We start from the raw sequence: 20,385 nt of genomic DNA, 5'->3' as shown, positions 1-20,385 counted from the left end.
CATGGTCAGAAGCATGAATGGCTGGGTATCACCAGGGCAAGTGTGGTTGCTCTCAGGACCTGCTTGGGGCTTTCCCATCAGTATTTGGTCGGCCACTGTGAGAACAGGATGCTGAAATACAGTGGTGCCTCGCAAGACGAAAAGAATCCGTTCTGCGGGTCTTTTCGTCTTGCGGTTTTTTCGTCTTGCGAAGCAAGCCCATTGACGGAGTAGCGCTATTAGTGCTATTGGCGATTTAAGGGCTAAAAACGGCTTTTTAAGGGGTGGGGGATTAGCGGTTTTGCTGCTAAAATGCTTTTAGCAGCTTAGCGATTCAAAATAAGGGGTTTTGGAGCAAAAAAAAAAATTCAAATTTTTTCGTCATTTTTCGTCTTGCGAAGCAAGCCCATGGGGAAATTTGTCCTGCGAAGCGCCTCTGCAGATGGAAAACCCTTTCGTCTTGCGGGTTTTCCGTCTTGTGAGGCATTCGTCTTGCCGGGCACCACTGTATAGATGGACTTTGGGGCTGATCCAACCAGACTCTTCTTATGTTCTTGCTCTGGCAAGCGAATGGGGAGAAGGCATCTTTTAGCATTGGAAGGGGAAGACAGGAGTGCCTGGCGTGCTCTAGTCCATGGGGTCACGAAGAGTCAGACACGACTAAAACAACAACAACAAAGCATTGGAAGGGACTCCATGGGTCATCAAGTCCAACTCCCTGTATTGCAGGAATCTCAGCTAAAGCATCCATGACAGGTGGCCATTGAACCTCTGCTTAAAACACCTCTGAGAAAGGAGAGGCCACCACCTCCCGAAGCAGACCATTCCGCTGTCAAACAGCTCTTCCTGTCAGAAAGTTTTCCCGCATGTTTAATTGGAATCTCCTTTCTTGTACCTGGAAACCATTGGTTCGGGTCCTACCCTCCAAAGCAGGAGAAAACAATCTTGCTCCATCTTCCATGTGACAGCCCTTGAGATATTTGAAGACGGCTATCCTATCTCCTCTCAGTCTCCTCTTTTCCAGGCTAAACATACCCAGCTCCTTCAAGCCTTCCCTGTAAGGCTTAGTTTCCAGACCCTTAATCATCTTGGTTGCCCTCCTCTGCACACGTTCCCATTTGTCAACATCCTTCTTAAATTGTGGTGCCTAGAATTGGACACAGTATTCCAGGTGTGGTCTGACCAAGGCAGAATAGAGTGGTACTATTACTTCCCTTGATTGGGACACTATACTTCTGTGGACGCAGCCTAGAATAAGATAATAATAATAATAATAATAATAATAATAATAATAATAATAATAATAATTTACTATTTGTACCCCGCCCATCTGGATGGGTTTCCCCAGCCACTCTGGGCGGCTTCCAACAAAGATTAAAAATACGTTAAAATGTCACACATTAAAAACTTCCCTGAACAGGGCTGCCTTCAGATGTCTTCTGAAGGTCAAGTAGTTGTTTATCTCCTTGGTATCTGATGGGAGGGTGTTTGCAGTCTATGAATTTATTGTATCCAAATAAAGGGGGAGGGGAGGAAGAAAGTCTTGGTGTTGGCTGCTACAATCTTGCAATGTTTAAAGGATGAATCGACCAACCAGACCGTGAAAATTCACGCTCCTGATATTAAGTTAGTCACACCTCCATTTGCACTGCCAGGAAATCGCAGTTAGGCAGGCAGTCACCCAACTCAGCCACACCCTTGTTACCTGCTTGGCTGGTTCAGAAGGGGCCTGCTCACTCATGCAGAAGCGCTCTGAGCATTCACTATACAGCTAAGTTTCCCAGTGCTGGATTCCTCCACAATGCATAATGGAATTCCATGCCACAAAATTCACCCCATCCGTCCTTCTGAAAATTGGCTGCCCAGATAAATTTGTGAACATCCTTCATCTCCTCCATATGACAGCAACAATCGCAGATAACAATGGCTCTCAAAGTGAACCATTCACAGTGGGATCAGGTGCATACAGGGTTGTGTTATCGCCCCAACTCTATTTATTATTTTCATTGCCATGATCCTGTCTTCCAGCCTGCTCTCAGCTGTTCCCTTGGAAACCGGCATCCAAGGTCAGAGGGAGTCGACGCTGGCAGCTCTGGCCTCTGCTCAGCCTGCGTCAAATCTAAACCTCTCTGTTCCTTCCCGTATTCTGCAGCTGGCTGTAAAGTTCCACTTGGAGCTGGCTCATTCCTGACAGGTGGGTGGGGCTAGGGGTAAAAGTGGGTGGAGCAAGAAATTGACTCACACATCTCTCTCTATTCAGGCAAGCAAGAAATATTATTTCAAGGATACATTTGAGCCAGGCAAAAACAGTCTAGGAGGGTGCAAACCTCTTTGGAGGTTTATGAGCAGAGACTGGATGGCCATCTGTCATGGATGCTTTAGCTGACAATCCTGCATTGCAGGGGGTTGGACTAGATGGCCCTCGGGCTCCCTTCCAACTCTGTTGTTGTTGTTTAGTTGTTTAGTCGTGTCCGACTCTTCATGACCCCATGGACCAGAGCAAGCCAGGCACTCCTGTCTTCCACTGCCTCCCGCAGTTTGGTCAAACTTATGTTGGTAGCTTCGAGAACAACCATCTTGTCCTCTGTCGTCCCCTTCTCCTTGTGCCCTCCATCTTTCCCAACATCAGGGTCTTTTCCAGGGAGTCTTCTCTTCTCATGAGGTGGCCAAAGTATTGGAGCCTCAGCTTCAGGATCTGTCCTTCCAGTGAGCACTCAGGGCTGATTTCCTTCAGAATGGAGAGGTTTGTTCTTCTTGCAGTCCATGGGAGTCTCCCTCCAGCACCATAATTCAAAAGCATCAATTCTTCAGCGATCAACCTTCTTTATGGTCCAACTCTCACTTCCATACATCACATCAGCTAGGATAGTAATAGCATCTAAATTCCAGTCTTCTTCCACTGTCTCTTCTCTCTGTATGAATTGACATATATTCCAACTGAATTTTAGAGAGCAGGTTTTTATGGGGAAAGCTCTGGTGGGCGGGCCGGGGAGGCGGGAAAGGTGCTTGGACATAGACCTTTGAAGCATGGACCATGCCTGGAAAAACTGGAGGCAAGGTAAGTGTAGATAAGCCCATAATCTGCATGGGTAAAGGATCTGAAGTCTGTAGCTGCAGCTGCTTGAGTCACTGCAAAAGAGGGATATCCAAAAGGAAGTACAGCAGCTGACATGATCAAGGACTATTCCGTCACCAACAGTGCCGTGTTGCATGTTCACAACTTGAACATGTGTTCTGTATCGGTAGCAGGAAGTACAGGTATCCCAGCTTCTCCCTCCCTCCAGATCCTTTCCCAATCCAGTCATCTGACTTCTTCCCCAACTGCTGTGATGCACACTTCGATTCCTGCTCCACCAGAGCAGATCAGGAAGGAGAAGCAGATGGAACCTGCAGGCCAGATTTGGGCCCAGAGACGTCCGATGCCCACAGGAAGTTTTAATGAAGAAATAAACTTGTCAGACTCCAGCTGAAGGAAACTGGTAAACCGCAAGCCTGGTTGTGTAACTTTCCATAATTGCACAGGCCAGCTGTTTTCTGAACCTTGAGGAACTGCCAATTCCTTATTTAAAGAGGGTTGTGCTGGCAGCTAACAAGGGCTTGGAAAGATGGAAGATGAAGATGGATATATGCAAATAGATCCGAAAAGCCAGCAACAGCGCACCACACCACTTCCCAAGTGCACCAAAGGTATTGTTTGGGGGGAAATCTCTCAGTTTACCTTTACAAATAAAGCAAAAAGCAGGGCAGCGGTTGCAGTAACTTCACCATCACCTGTAAACAAGATTTAGGAAGTGTTGTTACGAACTTCTTCCATTGGATTCACACACACACCTCTTAAATGTTAAAATGTGGAATGTGCTTTGCATTTGATATGTGTGTGTGGCAACGTTTTGAGTGTGTCTTCATCTCATCTAGCAAAAAAAAATGGTATTTACAACAGGGCTTTAACTGTGACTAACTAGTTCTCTTGGTTTCAATGGGATTTATTTGTTGGTTTGTTGCATTTAGAGCACAGCTTTCTTCCAATGAGGTGGTGTCACAAGGCCAGATTTAGGTTTGATGAGGCCCTAAGCTACTGAAGGTAATGGGGCCCTTTATATGTCCAGCTGTCCTTTGTCAATAACAAATTGTCGCTGTTTGTTGTGTTGAATATATGCTATACGCCGCAACCCCAGAGTCGTCTGTGACTGGACTTAACTGTCAGGGGTCCTTTACCTTTACTTTTTAGAAAACACAAAACACTGTTGCTGTATGTAGGTTTTATTTTATTTGTTTTTTATCATATATTTTGGAAATGTACATCCAGTTTTCCCCTTTTATACTTGAGGTCTTTAGTCCATAATTTTCCCACACATTCATCTGAATGGTATAACCAAAGTCCTTTGACTATTTAATCATTGCTTCTTTAACTTCTTCCTCCTTTATTTTTGTTTTTTCTTAAAGGGAAACCAGTCTGCATGCAAATAAGGTTTCTGTGGATAATAGAATGTTGACTTTGGTGGGGTTTCTGCATCTTTGGGGGCAATTTAATAAGAAATTGGAGCTGTCCATCAGTTGTTGCTGGACTACAATTCCCATGAGCCCCAGCCAGCATCATCAGTAGTCAGGGATGATGAGCATTGTAGTCCAATAACATCTGGATGGCATCTCATTGGCTACCCCTGAAGTAGATCAACCTTTGCTGCCACTTGTGTGAGAGATGTCTTTCTGAGATATACTTATCACTTGCTCATTTGGAAATTTCCATTTCCACCTCAAATGATTCATGACTCAGTCCCACCGAATGAAATGATTGTTTCACTGTTTTCAACAAGGGTCTCAAATCAATGGGGCTTATCCCCCAAGCACCGTATTTTTCGCTCTATAAGACGCACTAGACCATAAGACGCACCTAGTTTTTGGAGGAGGAAAACAAGAAAAAAAATATTCTGAATCCCAGAAGCCAGAGCAGCAAGAGGGATCGCTGCACAGTAAAAGCAGCAATCCCTCTTGCTGTTCTGGCTTCTGGGATATCTGCGCAGCCTGCATTCACTCCATAAGACGCACATTTCCCCTTACTTTTTAGGATGGAAAAAGTGAGTCTTATAGAGCAAAAAATACGGTAACTTGTGCCAGCTTGCACAACTCTTCAAAGTAGGAGTTCTTGAGTAATTGGTTCTTAATAATGTAGCAACTGAAGAGTGGGGGAAATGTCTAGTTTACACCTCATATGCTTTTAAAATATATAATAGCACACAGCTTAATTTCCTTATGTCTTCAGGAAAATACCCTTGTTGGGGGAAGTTGCGGGTGGGTGTCAAAACTACTGCTTTCCATCTTTTGCTACTTCCTGATTATGGAGCACTTCCTCCCATCAGACCACATGGGTGGCAAAGAGCATGTCAGGGTCAACATCCGCTTGTTTGATACGTGTAATGGTTCTAGGGATTGCTCGTGCGTAAGTTGCCTTTACTCCTGGCTAGGTTGCATGGTTGAACCCTTTCTGTCAGGACAGCCTCAAGTTCCGTGGCTGCCTCAGTCGCTGGCAGAATCCGTCAGTGGGCGTTTCTTAAACCGCTTCCAGCATAGAAGCTGTTTGACGCCCAGTCTCCTCCCCCGTTGCCTGCGCGAAAGTTTTCTGCGCAAGGTGAGTGTGGGCAACGGAGCACTCGTGCCCTCTCCGCTGGTCTCCTGCGAAGAGTCCTGGAGCCACCTCTCCGATTCCTCCAACTCCTCCCCTTCTCCACTGTTGTTACGCTGATTACCTTCCCCAGCGGATGGGCTATCCCTCCTTCTACTAGGACCCTCTCCACCATCGTCCGGGAGCCTCCTCTCCGCCTCCTGCTCCAATGGCAGTTCCCTGACAATACGCTTGTTTGTTAAATGTATAAACAGCCCGTCTAGCAGTGTAGCGATCTGGGTGCTTTGCAAAACCAAAATTTAAACATTTCGTAGAATTGTGGAGCTGAAAGGGACCCTGAGGGTACTCTAGACTAACTCCCTGCCATGCAGGACTCTCAGCTAAAGCATCCATGACAGATGGCTATCCAACCTCTGCTCAAAAGCCTCCATTGAAGGAGGTTCCACAACCTCCAGAGTGAGTCCGTTCCACTGTTGAACAGCTCTTACTGTCAGAAAGTTGTTCCTGATGTTTCATTGGAATCTCATTTTTTAAAAAAAGTTTTAAATGCAAGGGAGCAGTGATATATTCCTACCCTCCAAAAGCAGCAGAAAATTGTCTCCCTCCCAACTTCACAGATGACAAATAACCATCTCCACCCCATGGGACGCGGGTGGTGCTGTGGGTTAAACAACAGAGCCTAGGAATTGCTGATCAGAAGGTCGGCGATCAGAAGGTCGGCGGTTCAAATCCCCGTGACGGGGTGAGCTCCCGTTGCTCTGTCCCTGCTCCTGCCAACCTAGCAGTTTGAAAGCACATCAAAGTTCAAGTAGATAAATAGGTACCACTCTGGTGGGAAGGTAAATGGCGTTTCTGTGCGCTGCTCTGGTTCGCCAGAAGTGGCTTAGTCATGCTGGCCACATGACCCGGAAGCTGTACACTGGCTCCCTCAGCCAATAAAGCGAGATGAGCACCGCAACCCCAGAGTCGGCCACGACTGGACCTAATGGTCAGGGGTCCCTTTACCTTTATCTTTACCCCACTTTCAGCTCACTTTTCATGCGAGGCAACTAATGCTGGACTTCGTCTCTAACTTCAATGTTACAGGTTCTTCCTCGAATGTCTGGTGGAAAGTCGCTTTCAGCATTGCTCTGGCAGGGAATGTTGCTCTGGTCCTTGTTCTTATTTTTCTTAGTCTTCCAGGTAAAAAGATTCCAGGTAAGGCTTTCAGGTTTATGTGTGGGGTGGGATTTTTTTGGAGGGGGGGCATGCAATGAATACACAATATATGTGACATGGAACCAAGCCCCTCTCCCTTGCTTTTCCCCAATATTAATAAAAGGAAGTTTTGTTTTGGAGCAAAAATAATATTCTTCCCATCCCCCAGATACCTAAAGTGTTCTGGGGTTGTCAGTTTCCTCACCACCACCCATGGTGCTGCCTGTTTCCTAACCCATCAATGTCTGAAGCAATGCAGAAGGTTCCACATCCATTTCCCCCCGGTGCAATTATGTGGCTCAAATTGGATTATGCAGTGCATCTCTGTGTTATATAGGACGTGGGTGGCGCTGTGGTCTAAACCACTGAGCCTCTTGGGCTTGCCAATCAGAAGGTCAGAGGTTCGAATCCCCGCGACAGGGTGAGCTCCCGTTGCTCTGTCCCAGCTCCTGCCAACCTAGCAGTTCGAAAGCACGCCAGTGCAAGTAGATAAATAGGTACCGCTGTGGCGGGAAGGTAAAAGGTGTTTCTGTGCACTTTGGCGTCCGTCACGCTGTCCCGTTGCGCCAGAAGCAGTTCAGTCCTGCTGGCCACATGACCCGGAAAGCTGTTTGTGGACAACGCCGGCTCCCTCGGCCTGAAAGCGAGATGAGCTCCACGACCCCATAGTTGCCTTTGACTGGATTTAACCATCCAGGGGTCCTTTACCTTTTACCTTACTATTATAATGCATATTTTATAGGGGAATGCTTGAAAAGCAATTGCCTGCTTCAGGGGAAATGCATACTAAATCGAAATTCAGATTTTTCTTTCTTTCTTCATTCCTTTGTTATCATCCACATACAACAGTATGATTGAATGTCAGTAAAGGTGAAATGGAGCAAACTTATCCCTAATCCCCTCATAAGCAGGAAAGCCAATCAAATTTAGGGTTGTCTCCAACTGAGTTCTAATCAGAGGAGACCCATTGAAATTAATGGAACTTAGCTAATCACGTGCATTAATTTCAAAAATCTACTCTGAGTTTGACTAACATTGGGTACAGCCCTTAGTGTTGAATTTTTGTACTGTTAAATGTTGAGGGATTGTCTCTTCTACCTTCTAACTCAAAGCACCCACAGTAAATACAACGCAAAAGTTTAAAAGGCACAAGGAGATAGGATAATAATATATTGAGGATGGCATAACAAATAAAGTGAGTAACTCAACAATAACAAAAATAATAGTAGGTAAAGAAGATCGCAGGCGGGTGGAGGGAAGTACTGGGCTGTGGGGGAGGGAGGTGAAGGGATTAATTGAAATTGCTAAAGACTGGAATAGGATTTAAGAGATTTAATTGAGAGCCAGTGTGGTGTAGTGGTTAAGAGCGGTAGTTTCGTAATCTGGGGAACCGGGTTCGCATCCCCGCTCCTCCACATGCAGCTGCTGCGTGACCTTGGGCCAGTCACACTTCTTTGAAGTCTCTCAGCCCCACTCACCTCATAGAGTGTTTGTTGTGGGGGAGGAAGGGAAAGGAGAATGTTAGCCGCTTTGAGACTCCTGAAGGGGAGTGAAAGGTGGGATATCAAATCCAAACTCTTCTTCTAATTTTATAAAGATTCTCTAAGGAAAGCAGCAAGAAATATCAAGCAAAGGTATCAGAGAGGAGGTCAGTGTAAATGAAAACACGAGACTTATGGTTTTGTTACATATGATTTTATTTTGGAGTTCTCTGTTTATTTTGGAGTTCTTTGTTGCAAACAATGCATATTATGTGAATAAAATAATAGAGGATTAAGGAGAAGGAGAAAAAACAATAAATACAGATTCAGTCAGTAATGAGTTTTCGACAATGCTCTCTCAATGAGAACAAATCGCAAACTTTGTAAACAGATGGGAATTCTTCAAGTCAAACTATTTTCTAAGCTTCCCAGGACCTTTTTGCCAGCAAACCTCCACACAACCAGATCCGGAGTTGCCTGAAAAGATGTGTCCCTTGCAGTTCGGATAAGACGCGCACAACAGGTAACCCCCAGCCCTGAACTACATATTTGCTCCTCTTTGTTGTTGGTTTAAAAGCTCTACAAAATGTGGAAGTTAAACTGAACCCAAAGTAGCCTCATGACTTACTGAAAGTCACTGACAATGCAAGTTCATGCATAGTTACTCAAAACGTCATGCATAGTTACTCAAAAAGTCCCACTGTGTTCAGCATTGCTTACCAGATAAGTCTGCAGAGAATGGAAGCCTGAGTCTCAAAGTTGGTAGTAAAGCAAGGCTTGTCCCTCTGCTTTTTCTTACAGGTGCTTTCCTCCGGTGACTGAGGGCTCACTCACACTACAACTTGCCCTTTGCCTAGAAAACACGTAGTTTTCTGTGTGTCCCATGGGTCTGCCAGGGTTCTGCCTCTGCCCTGCTGCCTCCCTCCACTCTTTAGTGCTAAATCAGAACAAAGGGCAACCTGCAGAAAACCCAGTTGCCGTTAGTTCTGATTTTGTGCTAAACCACAGGTTTTCCTGGGAGAAAGCAGCAGGGCAAATGGCAATGTGGATCAGCCCTGAATTGCCGCTTAACATTAGAAATTAGTATCCCCTAGATGTGTAAGGTAGGAGTGGTCTTCTTTCTACCTGTTTTGGATTCCCCTGGGTTGGAGAGAGCATTCTGGGCAAAATCCAAATTGGGATGAAGCGGGGAAGGCATAGAGAGATTCATAACATTTAGGGCAGAGGAGGCAGCTGCCCATGATGACAGAATAAAAATTATTTTAAAAAGCAGGTTCAAAGTTTTGGTCACCACTCGGAAATGAAGGAGAAATTGAATTCTGTTTGGATTCAAAGGCAAACTTTCCAAAGCAATATGCAAACCAAAATACAGCCGTCCTTAAAAATTTACATTTCTCTGACGTTTGCAATGCAGTTTTCCTGCAAAGTTATGTGTCTAAAAATGCATACATTAGCAAACAAATAGAAAAATGTGTTATATTAGGGAGAATCACTTTGCAAAGTTGTGTTGAATAGGCAAAATTGCACACAAAACTATACGTATGTTAGGAGAAATTCACTTTTGAATTTTCACGATGACTTGTCTTGTTTCGTTTTTAAGAAATTTTGCAGACTGATTTTGCAGAACATGATTAGGAAAATGAGAAACTAAGTGAACCTGAAATAGACTTCCTGAAAAGGCTACCCTCTTTCATTCAGGAGCATTCCAGTGTGGACAAGCCCCTAGTCTTAACATTGGTAGTTGTAGTAGTCAGACCTCCTGGAGTTCAAAGCTTAGGGGGTGGGGAGAGAACCAATCAAGTTATTTGAAGCCTAATGTTTTACTATTGAAGCCCCGCCCACCCCGCCCCACTATATGTTCTCTGTATGACTGTTGGCTGTATGGCTGTAGTTATAAACTACAGCCATTAACCATCCTTTAGGCTAATAACATACTCCAAATGTATACCATAATGTCACAAAACCATCCATGCACAAAATGGAAGTATCAGCAGGCTTGGGGGAACTCCAAGTAGGGCAACAAAAAATAAAATAATGAGACCTGAGCAGGGCCGGATTTAGGTTTGATGAGGCCCTAAGCTACTGAAGGTAATGGGGCCCTTTATATGTCCAGCTGTCCTTTGTCAACAACAAATTGTCACTGTTTTTTGTGTTGAATATATGCTATATGGTAATTTATGGACCCAATATGGGGCCTACACAACTCGAAACACAGTTTCTGTATGTAGGTTTTATTTTTTTATCTTATATTTTGGAAATGTACATCCAGTTGTTTTTTCCTTTAAATTTCTTTGGGGCCCCCAAGAAAGTGGGGCCCTAAGCGATAGCTTGTTTAGCTTATACGTAATTCCAGGACTGCTTGCTCAGTGGACACAGAATACTGACTGGCTGATTGCAACCCAGAACAGGACATCTGCACACTGAAACAGATGGTTGCATGTCCCACTTTTATTTTATATTAGAGAACCTAGTATCACTTTCATAAAAATCTGAATTAATTATTACCTGATTATTACCTGCTTCCAGGACTGTTAATAAAGTGGGTTTCCTCCCCCACCAGCTTAAAAGTGATAAATGTAAATTCATGTTGACCTCTAACTGGAGGGCTGCTAATAATATTTATTATTTCTTAAATGGCTGATAAAAACAAGCCAATGTTCAATGGGTTATGACTCCTTTCCCTCTCTCTGCTCTTTTCTTCACAGCAAATCTGACTCTGGATCCAAGCACAGCTCATCCCCAGCTCTACGTATCAGAAGATCTGAAGAGTGTGAAATGGAGAGGCATGAAGCAAAATGTGCCTGCCGGTCCCTTGAGATATGACGTGATGGCGAGCGTCCTAAGCCACCAGGGCATCAACTCGGGGAAATTTTGCTGGGAAGTGGAAGTGGTGGAAGGGGGCAATTGGTGGGGTGTGGGAATTGTGGGGGAGGATGCAAACAGAAATGGGAAAATTTTCCTTGCACCAGAGGGGGGCTACTGGGGGGTACAGCGTATTGATGGGCAGTACCAGTCAATTACTGACAATCCTAGGACGAATTTGTCCTTATGCCATCACCCAAGTAGGATCCGTGTTTCCCTGGACTACTCGGAGGGCCTGGTAGGATTTTTTGACGGTGATACTGATGCCCATCTCTTTACCTTTCCGAAAGCGAAATTCTCTGGGGAAAAGGTCCATGCCTGGTTCTTGATTTATGGGTGGAATGGGGAGCTCACAGTCCATCCATGAGACAAAGGAGCACCCCAATGCTGTTCTTCTAGGGTCTGAAACCAGACTCTATAGCTCTGGAAGGCTCTCATACAAGAATATACTTTATGGCCCAGCCACTCAACCACAGACTCATAAATACTAAGGAGGTATCACTCATGGCACGGCTACTTTACTTATCTTAGAATCATAGAGTTGGAAGAGACCACAAGGGCCATCGAGTCCAACCCCCTGCCAAGCAGGAAACACCATCAGAGCACTCCTGACATATGGTTGTCAAGCCTCTGCTTAAAGACCTCCAAAGAAGGAGACTCCACCACACTCCTTGGCAGCAAATTCCACTGTCAAACAGCTCTTACTGTCAGGAAGTTCTTCCTAATGTTTAGGTGGAATCTTCTTTCTTGTAGTTTGGATCCATTGCTCCGTGTCCGCTTCTCTGGAGCAGCAGAAAACAACCTTTCTCCCTCCTCTATGTGACATCCTTTTATATATTTGAACATGGCTATCATATCACCCCTTAACCTCCTCTTCTCCAGGCTAAACATGCCCAGCTCCCTTAGCCGTTCCTCATAAGGCATCGTTTCCAGGCCTTTGACCATTTTGGTTGCCCTCCTCTGTCTACTAGACCCACACAGAAAATGTACTATTTGAAGTTCTGTTTGACATTCTGAATAAATGCCTGGTTTTTATCCCAACATACAGTTGCACAGAATACTGGCCAAGCTGCAAAATGTTTGAGCTACTTGATGACTTTGAAAGCCATCTAGGCCCCAGATGCTAGGCTTACTCATGTCCAGTGCCAACACCAGGCCTCCACAGTGTTCGCAACCTGCCAGGTATGCTTAGTGACCTGCTAAGTGCTTCTCCAAACAGGGAGCAGGAAGTGTATGAAGGCTCTAGTGAGCTTCCATACATGACTAGCAAATGATGCTAGATCAGGGGTGGGGTGCCTGTAGCCCCTCATAAAGTGTTGGGCTCCAAGTCCTATCAGCCTATGGAAGACAGGCTTCTATTTGAAGATGTCCCCTGTTTGAAGGGCTGACTGTTCCAAGAAGAAAGAGCCCTAAGAAGGAAGTAGCCTATCAACAGAGTCCTCACCTGCACAGCAGATTGAGCAGGGACATGGATCGCCTGCTCCCAGTCTTCCCCCTAAGGGCAAGGTGTAATGCTTCTCAATTTAATATGGGAGCAGGTAGCACTGTGGTCTAAGCCACTGAGCCTCTTGGGCTTCCTGATCAGAAGGCTGGCGGTTCAAATCCCCACAACGGGGTGAGCTCCCGTTGCTCTGTCCCAGCTTCTGTCAACCTAGCAGTTCAAAAGCACACCAGTGCAAGTAGATAAATAGGTACCACTGTGGCAGGAAGGTAAAGGGTGTTTCCATGTGCTCTGGCTTCCGTCATGGTGTCCTGTTGTGCCAGAAGCGGTTTAGTCCTGCTGGCCACATAACCCAGAAAGCTGTCTGTGGACAAACGCCAGCTCCCTTGGCCTGAAAGCGAGATGAGCGCCACGACCCCATAGTTGCCTTTGACTGGACTTAACCGTCCAGGGTAAGGTTACCAGACATCCCCGTTTCACGGGGACAGTCCTGAGATTTACAAATCAGTCCCCATAGAAAATCCATTGAAGTTGAAAAGTGGCCCCGGATTCATTGAAAAAAACCTGTTAACCTTAGTACCGGGGTCTTTTACCTTTTTAACCTACCTTCTCAATTTAAATTTCTAAACTTGCACCTATATGCAATTTTATGCAAATCAGTATCCTCTTTGTCTGGTGACACATTTCCTCATTTTTGATAAGGCATAAGTGGGCCCCCTTTATCAGCCCTGAGGTGGCACTTGGCCAATGGTCAGGGAGTTGAAGCTGTCCAGAGTGGCTGGGGCAACCCAGTCAGATGGGTGGGGTAATAATAATAATAATAGTTGTTGTATTTATACCTTGCCCATCTGGCTGGGTTTCCCCAGCCATTCTGGGCGACTTACGGCATATCTAAAAACATAATAAAAACATCAAGTGTTTAATCCTCCTGATACAGGGCTGCCTGTATTATTATTATTATTATTATTATTATTATTATTATTATTATTATTATTAAGTTCAGCTACAGCTGAGGGGCATGGGCTCCCTATTTCTGCACAAGAGTACAAACTGGAGTCCACCTTTGTTGTTTATACATTGCAGTACGCAAAATTCCTTGTAATCCTCATCTAATTTAGATTCCTAATAACCCAGTAAGGCAGTTGACTTGTTATCATTTCCTGGGGGATGGGATGAGGTCAGAAGATGGGGAATTCCCCATAGCCGCTTGACGAAATGCAGAATGACTCGATGAAAAGCCAGTTCCTCCCAGCCATGTCTGATCTCAACGGTGACTTGAAAAGCTCCAACTGGTTTGACTTCCAAGGAAAGAAATAGAAGCCAGAGGTTTCTAGAATCCCCAGCGCTGTCATAAGATCTCCTTGCAAACCACAAACACGTCCCAAGGTCCCCGCTATGAGGAAAGAAGCAGACTTGAATCCCAAAGCAAAATGGCTGAAAGTGAGCGAAAGGACTTAAAAAAGAAAAAAGAAAACAGTTTTTTAAAAATAGCACAGAGAGTCTAGAAAGCACAAACCTCCGTCCACAAATGGTCACTCTGTGGACCTGGCAGCTTTGCTAGCGCTGTGCAGGCAGAGGGGAAAGCACCATGGAGAACATACAGAAATATGAGGGCAGCTTCCAGCATTTACTGAGACAAGGCTGTTACGTAGACTCTGCATGTTTCCGACTACAATCTTCCTTTTCCGGGAGCTTGGAAAACTTGCAAGTTCCTTATATTCAGAAACAACCTGTTCAGAAAAATCTGAGCCCCAGAAGCCCCTCTGAACAACTCTTTGTAAATTGCACTGAAGTTTCTCCTTACAGTCAAGTGGTGTATACATTTTATGAAATAAATAAACAAGTTGCAATGCCATTTTTCTTCTTCTCTGTGTGATGAATAACCAGGGTGATGCTCCCGCTATGTGTGCAAGCCTGCAAGTGCCACACAGTGTTTCCTCCGCCCTTGTAAAGGAATCTGTTCTTCAGGGTGGCATCGCCTACTTCCTGGGTCTGCTCTGAGGTCCTAGGAAAAGGACATTTCCCCAACACTGGTGCATCCCTTCACCCCAACAGCCTTCATAAGTCATCTTCGAAAAGTATCTTATTAGTGTGTATAAGTTTTCATTTAATAATGACCATATTTGAAGGCGGGGCTGTTGTCGGGCAAAGAAGAGTTTGGATTTGATATCCCGCTTTATCACTACCCGAAGGAGTCTCAAAGCGGCTGACAATCTCCTTTCCCTTCCTCCCCCACAACAAACACTCTGTGAGGTGAGTGGGGCTGTGAGACTTCAGAGAAGTGTGACTGGCCCAAGGTCACCCAGCAGCTGCATGTGGAGGAGCGGAGATGCGAACCTGGTTAACCAGATTACGAGTCCACCGCTCTTAACCACTACACCACACTGGCTCTCCAAAGAGGTGGGTGGTAAATGTTGCAACATAAATAAACATAAATCTCATCTGCCCAAATGGTGCATGAAATTACTGGGAGGTGGGACAGTGCTCCTGGCCTGCTCCACCCAAAAAAACCCCAGAGTCCTTTCTGTTAGGGATAATTCAGGCAGAAATTCCCAGGTGTCAAAAAAAGTTTATTTATGTATGCCACCACTGCGGCCCGTGTTTCGTTAGCCCCAAAATGGAAAATGAGTGAGGTTCGAACCAAAGAAGAATGGCAACTTAAACTGATGGAATACGCGCAGCTTTCAGATTTAACATATAGAAGCGGAGAACATAGCTGCCAACGTTTCCCCCTTTTTAAGGGAAATTCCCTTATTCTAAATAGAAAAGGGAAAAGTTGACAGCTATGGAAGAGAATGAGAAGAACATATGCCTATTGAATATATGGGTGAAAATTGTGTACACTTAAAAACACTGGCAGCATTAAGATAAATTCAACGGTGTAAATAAGTTTTGATGGATGTAACAATGGAATACTGAATGGTTTAGCTGATGTAGAATATGCAGGGATGTATGGCATGCAAACTGAACCACGGAAAGAGAAGAAGGGAAGTCATTGATTTAAGGTTGTTTAAACAAATATTCCAAAATGTAAATTTGAAATATATATATATATGAAGTTGTCTCCACCTTTAGATGCTCATTAGTTGCTTCCCTGTAGGCTTCCACAGTTAAGAGGCAACAGAACTCTCCATAAACATCTCCCTCATTCTCTTAGAATGGCAATGGTGCCCACCTGAGAGGTGCCGGAACTGAGTTCCTGTGAGTTCCCCCTGGAAAAAAAGCCCTGCTTCCACATAATAGGAGCAGTGTTCAAATGGCATGGAATCCTATGTGGGACTAGAGCAGATGACTATGCATCCACACTGTGTTCATTTATCTTAGAATACTTGAATGACCTAAATAAAAACTCACTGATTTCTTTCCCGTGTCTACACCCTGCTAGAAAAATCCAATTTCATTTAATTCAGGAAATCTTGTGGAGTTGCACAGATGGGATTTTCCTTTGCTCTCCACCCTGTTGTTAATTATCCTGAGTAAATGTTTTGGATGCTAACTGACTGAAGCAGGTAGAATTTCCAGATAGGGATTTCTGAATGGATGAATCATACAGGATCACTTGGATAACAACAGTGATGGTTACCATATGTAAGCAAATATTCATGGCAACAACAACTCAGGCAGCATGAACAGCCCTGAAATCTATGAATGAAGGTTGGCATACAAATTTAATTATTATTAATAATAATTTGTAATTTATAATAATAATAACCACCCTTGGGTTGCTCTTTTGAAGTTTTTATTATGCATTTTTACTGTGATTTTATGTTGTGAGCCACCCTGAGACCTGCGAGTATTGTGCTGTATACAAATAATAATAATAATAATAATAATAATAATAATAATAATAATAATAATAATTATTATTAAAGCTCCATTGCCATGCCAACCCCATTTACATTATTCTAGACAATAAAGGTGTGGCCTCTTTCACCCCACACTTCTGTTTGGTCTGTTTTGTACCTTCACCTTGGCCTGTGTGTGTGTGTGTGTGTGCAGACTTAGGCACCTGCCAAGTGAATTGTGTAATCTTCACCACTGCAAGCTACCATAGGAGCCAACTCCAGGGGGCTGTGAGTGCTTGGGCACCCACAATAATTGTGGGGACTGGGCACCCACAAAGTCAATGAGAAAAGCCAGCAAGCAACAGCGTTGCCTCTGAGAGAGAAGCAGCTCAGCTCCGCCCTCCACAACCACCGAGCAAGGCAACCTTTTTTGGGGGGGGGGCTCAAGTCTGAGAGCCCCATGGAAAAGGGTGCCTCGCTGGCTGCAGTGATGAGGAGGAAGAGGAGCTGGCAGCAGCCACTGCAACACAAACATGCAATGTCACACACCCATGCCTGCATGTTGGGGGGCCGGGCACCCACAATCCTGAGGGCAAGTTGGCACCCCTGCAAGCTACCAGAGCTAGAGAGCTTCCACAAAGAGGCAAAAAGGTCAGTTTTAAAGTATGCCAACATAACAGGTTGGAGCAGGGAGCCAATAAGAGCGTTTCCAACCCCATCGTTCTGCCCGGACACTGAGTTCCAGCGCCGAGGGCCTTCTGGCGGTTCCCTCACTAAGAGAAGCAAAGCTACAGGGAACCAGGCAGAGGGCCTTCTCGGTAGTGGCGCCCGCCCTGTGGAATGCCCTCCCACCAGATGTCAAAGACGAAAATACAGTGGTACCTCGCAAGACGAATGCCTCGCAAGACGAAAAACTCGCAGGGCAAAAGAGTTTTTCATTTTCTGAGTTGCTTCGCAAGACGGATTTCCCTATGGGCTTGCTTCACAAGACGAAAACGTCTTGCGCCTTTTTTAAAAAACCGCCAATGCATTCCTATGGGAAACCGTCAATGCACAGTGGTGCTTCGCAAGACGAAAAAACTCGCAGAACGAATTAATTTCGTCTTGCGAGGCACCATTGTAACTACCAAACTTTTAGAAGACATCTGCAGGCAGCCCTGTTTAGGGAAGCTTTTAATGTTTAATAGGTTATTGTATTTTAGTGTTTTGTTGGAAGCCGCCCAGAGTGGCTGGGGATACCCAGCCAGATGGGCGGGGTATAAATAATAAATTATTATTATTATTATTATTATTATTATTATTATTATTATTATTATTAGGTTTTCCATTTCTCTTTGTGGCCTGCATCTTTAATAGATACCTGGAGTGCACCCACACACTTGAAGCAACCTAAAGGCTTCTCCCGTCATTTGAATAGAAAGGCGAAACCAAACAAGCAGCCTGTGAATGCCAGGCCCGAATTCTCAACCTTGATTTTCCACGAATCATATAGGGACATAGTAAGTTGATTAACACAGAGCCAGACCATTGGCTCATTTAGCTCAGTGCTGACTCTCCAACCCGACCTAGAGATGCTAGGAATGAAACCTGGGACCTTCTGCGTGCAAAGCGGGTGCCCTACCAGTGAGCCACAGCCCTTCCCCAAGGCATTTGGGGCACTTACCTCTTTGCACTTGCTCAGCACCTGCTGCCAGGAAAGCCCCACCCTTGTTACCTGCTTGGCTGGTTCAGAAGAGTCCAGCTGAGATATACAGAAGCGCATTGAGCATTCGCTGCTCATTCAGGTTCTCAAAGGCTGGATTCCCCGAAAGGAAATGCTTTTCATGCGTTGTACAGTGGCACCTCGGGTTACATACACTTCAGGTTACATACGCTTCAGGTTACAGACCCAGAAATAACCCAGAAATAGTACCTCAGGTTAATAATAATCATAATAATAATTTTTATTTATACCCCGCCCTCCCCAGCCAAGGCCGGGCTCAGGGCGGCTAACAAGCAATAATAAAAACAAGTTGAATGAATACAACTTGAAAACAAGATTAAAATACAATTAAAATATTGAAACATTAAAATATTAAAGTGCAGCCTCATCACAGGAGGAGAAAGGAAAAAGGAAAAAGAAAGAGGGGGAGGGAATCAAATTGGCTCCAAGCCAAAGGCCAGGTGGAACAGCTCTGTCTTACAGGCCCTGCGGAAAGAAATCAGATCCCGCAGGGCCCTGGCCTCATGAGGCAGAGCGTTCCACCAGGCTGGAGCCAGTGTTGAAAAGGTCCTGGCTCTGGTTGAAGCTAACCTAACTTCCTTAGGGCCCGGGACCAGTAGGGTGTTACTATTTATGGACCTTAAGGTCCTCCATGGGGCATACAGGGAGAGGCGGTCCTGTAGGTACAAGGGTCCTAGGCTTAAGAACTTTGCTTCAGGCTGAGAACAGAAATTGTGCTCTGGCAGCGTTGCAGCAGCAGGAAGCCCCATTAGCTAAAGTGGTGCTTCAGGATAAGAACAGTTTCAGGTTAAGAACGGACCTCCGGAACGAATTAAGTACTTAACCCGAGGTACCACTGTATATGTGAAGCCCTATTTACCAAGGGGATCCAGGGCCTGAGCCCATTAGCACGCACTCCCTACCCCGGAGGAGACAAAGGCACCAGGGACCAGCTTCTTCAGAGAGAAAGGTTTTTATTTTCATCTGCGCAGAAGGGCACCAGTGAAATTGTTTCCCAAGACTGGCGCATTGAAACAAAGGAGCATTCAGCTTTTATCACCCTCAATCCCTCCTCCTGCCCCCCCCCTTTACACCAATCACATACAGCCACCTGCACACTCCACCTTCTTGGAGCATGGGGGGAGGAAGGCACCCTTACATTCCTACGCATGCTCAGATAGTGAATTACTACGTGTCCATTCTCTCCATATACGCTACGTGGCCATTCTAACTAGGGGCCATCCTTGCCTAACAAGTTTAACTAGCCTAAGATACTATCAGAAAATAATAGCATTGCTGGAGTTCTTCAGCCAAACTTGTTTAACCAGCTTAAGAGATACACGCACTCACTCCCTTCATATGGAATCGACTCCCGCAAGGTGTAGAGGTCGGCCATCGGTTTGGGTGGCTTCAAAAGAGGCTTAGACAAAATTATGCAGGGATGGTTTATCAGCATCGATTAGCTGTGCTTGATGTTGGGTGATAACGTGGAGGCCGGTGCCCCCCAAACGCAGCGTCACCCGGGATTCATCACTCCGGTCTCCCGTCACACTGATGTGACCCATATCCCAGGACATGAGCACACGACTAGCAGAGTCCAAACAGAAGCTCAGCCTTGAGTAGTAACTAAAAAAAGGTAAAGGACCCCTGACAGTTAAGTCTAGTTGCAGGCGACTCTGGGGTTGTGGCGCTCATCTCACTTTACAGGCCGAGGGAGCCGGTGTTTATCCGCAGACAGTTTTCCCGGGTCATGTGGCCAGCATGTCTAAGCCGCTTCTGACAAACCAGAGCAGCGCATGGAAACACCGTTTACCTTCCCACCTGTGTAGTACCTATTTATCTACTTGCACTTTTTTCGCGTGCTTTCAAACTGCTAGGTTGGCAGGAGCAGGACCAAGCAACGGGAGCTCACCCTGTCGCGGGGATTCGAACCGCCGACCTTCTGATCGGCAAGCCCAAGAGGCTCAGTGGTTTAGACCACAGTGCCACCCGCGTCCCAATTTATTGCAAATTAAATCAAACGTAACAGAAGAAAGAAATCATGGCTTCTCTCTCTGTCTTTCGTCCTCAGAGAGAGAACTGCAAATGCAATAGCTATACAGAGCGGAAACAGCGTATCTCCCTTTCCGCTCACAAGACTCCAATAATCAGGGCTGGAATGTAAACAGACATGTGAAATGTAACAATGCCACACATCTGCAGCATGGGAGGAATGGAATTCCCAACACTTGAGGGGGTGCAGCTCTGAATGCCAAATGCCAAAAGGCAAGGAATCGGGGTCCATTTTTGTGTGTGTGTGTGTGTGTGTGTGTGTATTT

At 45.3% G+C, this 20,385-nt stretch overlaps 1 protein-coding gene and 1 long non-coding RNA gene across 2 annotated transcripts in view; one reads left to right on the top strand and one right to left on the bottom strand.

The window, feature by feature from the left end:
• Positions 1-20,385, bottom strand: part of LOC310670884 (C-type lectin domain family 2 member D-like) — a 291,130-nt gene that overhangs the window by 49,431 nt on the left and 221,314 nt on the right. The window lies entirely within an intron of this gene.
• LOC310671021 lies at positions 3,289-11,662 on the top strand. The gene is made up of 4 exons (XR_014507676.1): positions 3,289-3,666; positions 6,686-6,796; positions 8,702-8,800; positions 10,983-11,662. It is a non-coding gene; the product is annotated as an uncharacterized lncRNA (long non-coding RNA).

This window comes from Podarcis tiliguerta (genome assembly GCF_965153285.1).
Source record: "Podarcis tiliguerta genome assembly, chromosome: 2".
NCBI lineage: Eukaryota > Metazoa > Chordata > Lepidosauria > Squamata > Lacertidae > Podarcis > Podarcis tiliguerta.
Note: the sequence above shows the minus strand (reverse complement) of the source record. Positions and strands in the feature narration are given on the sequence as shown.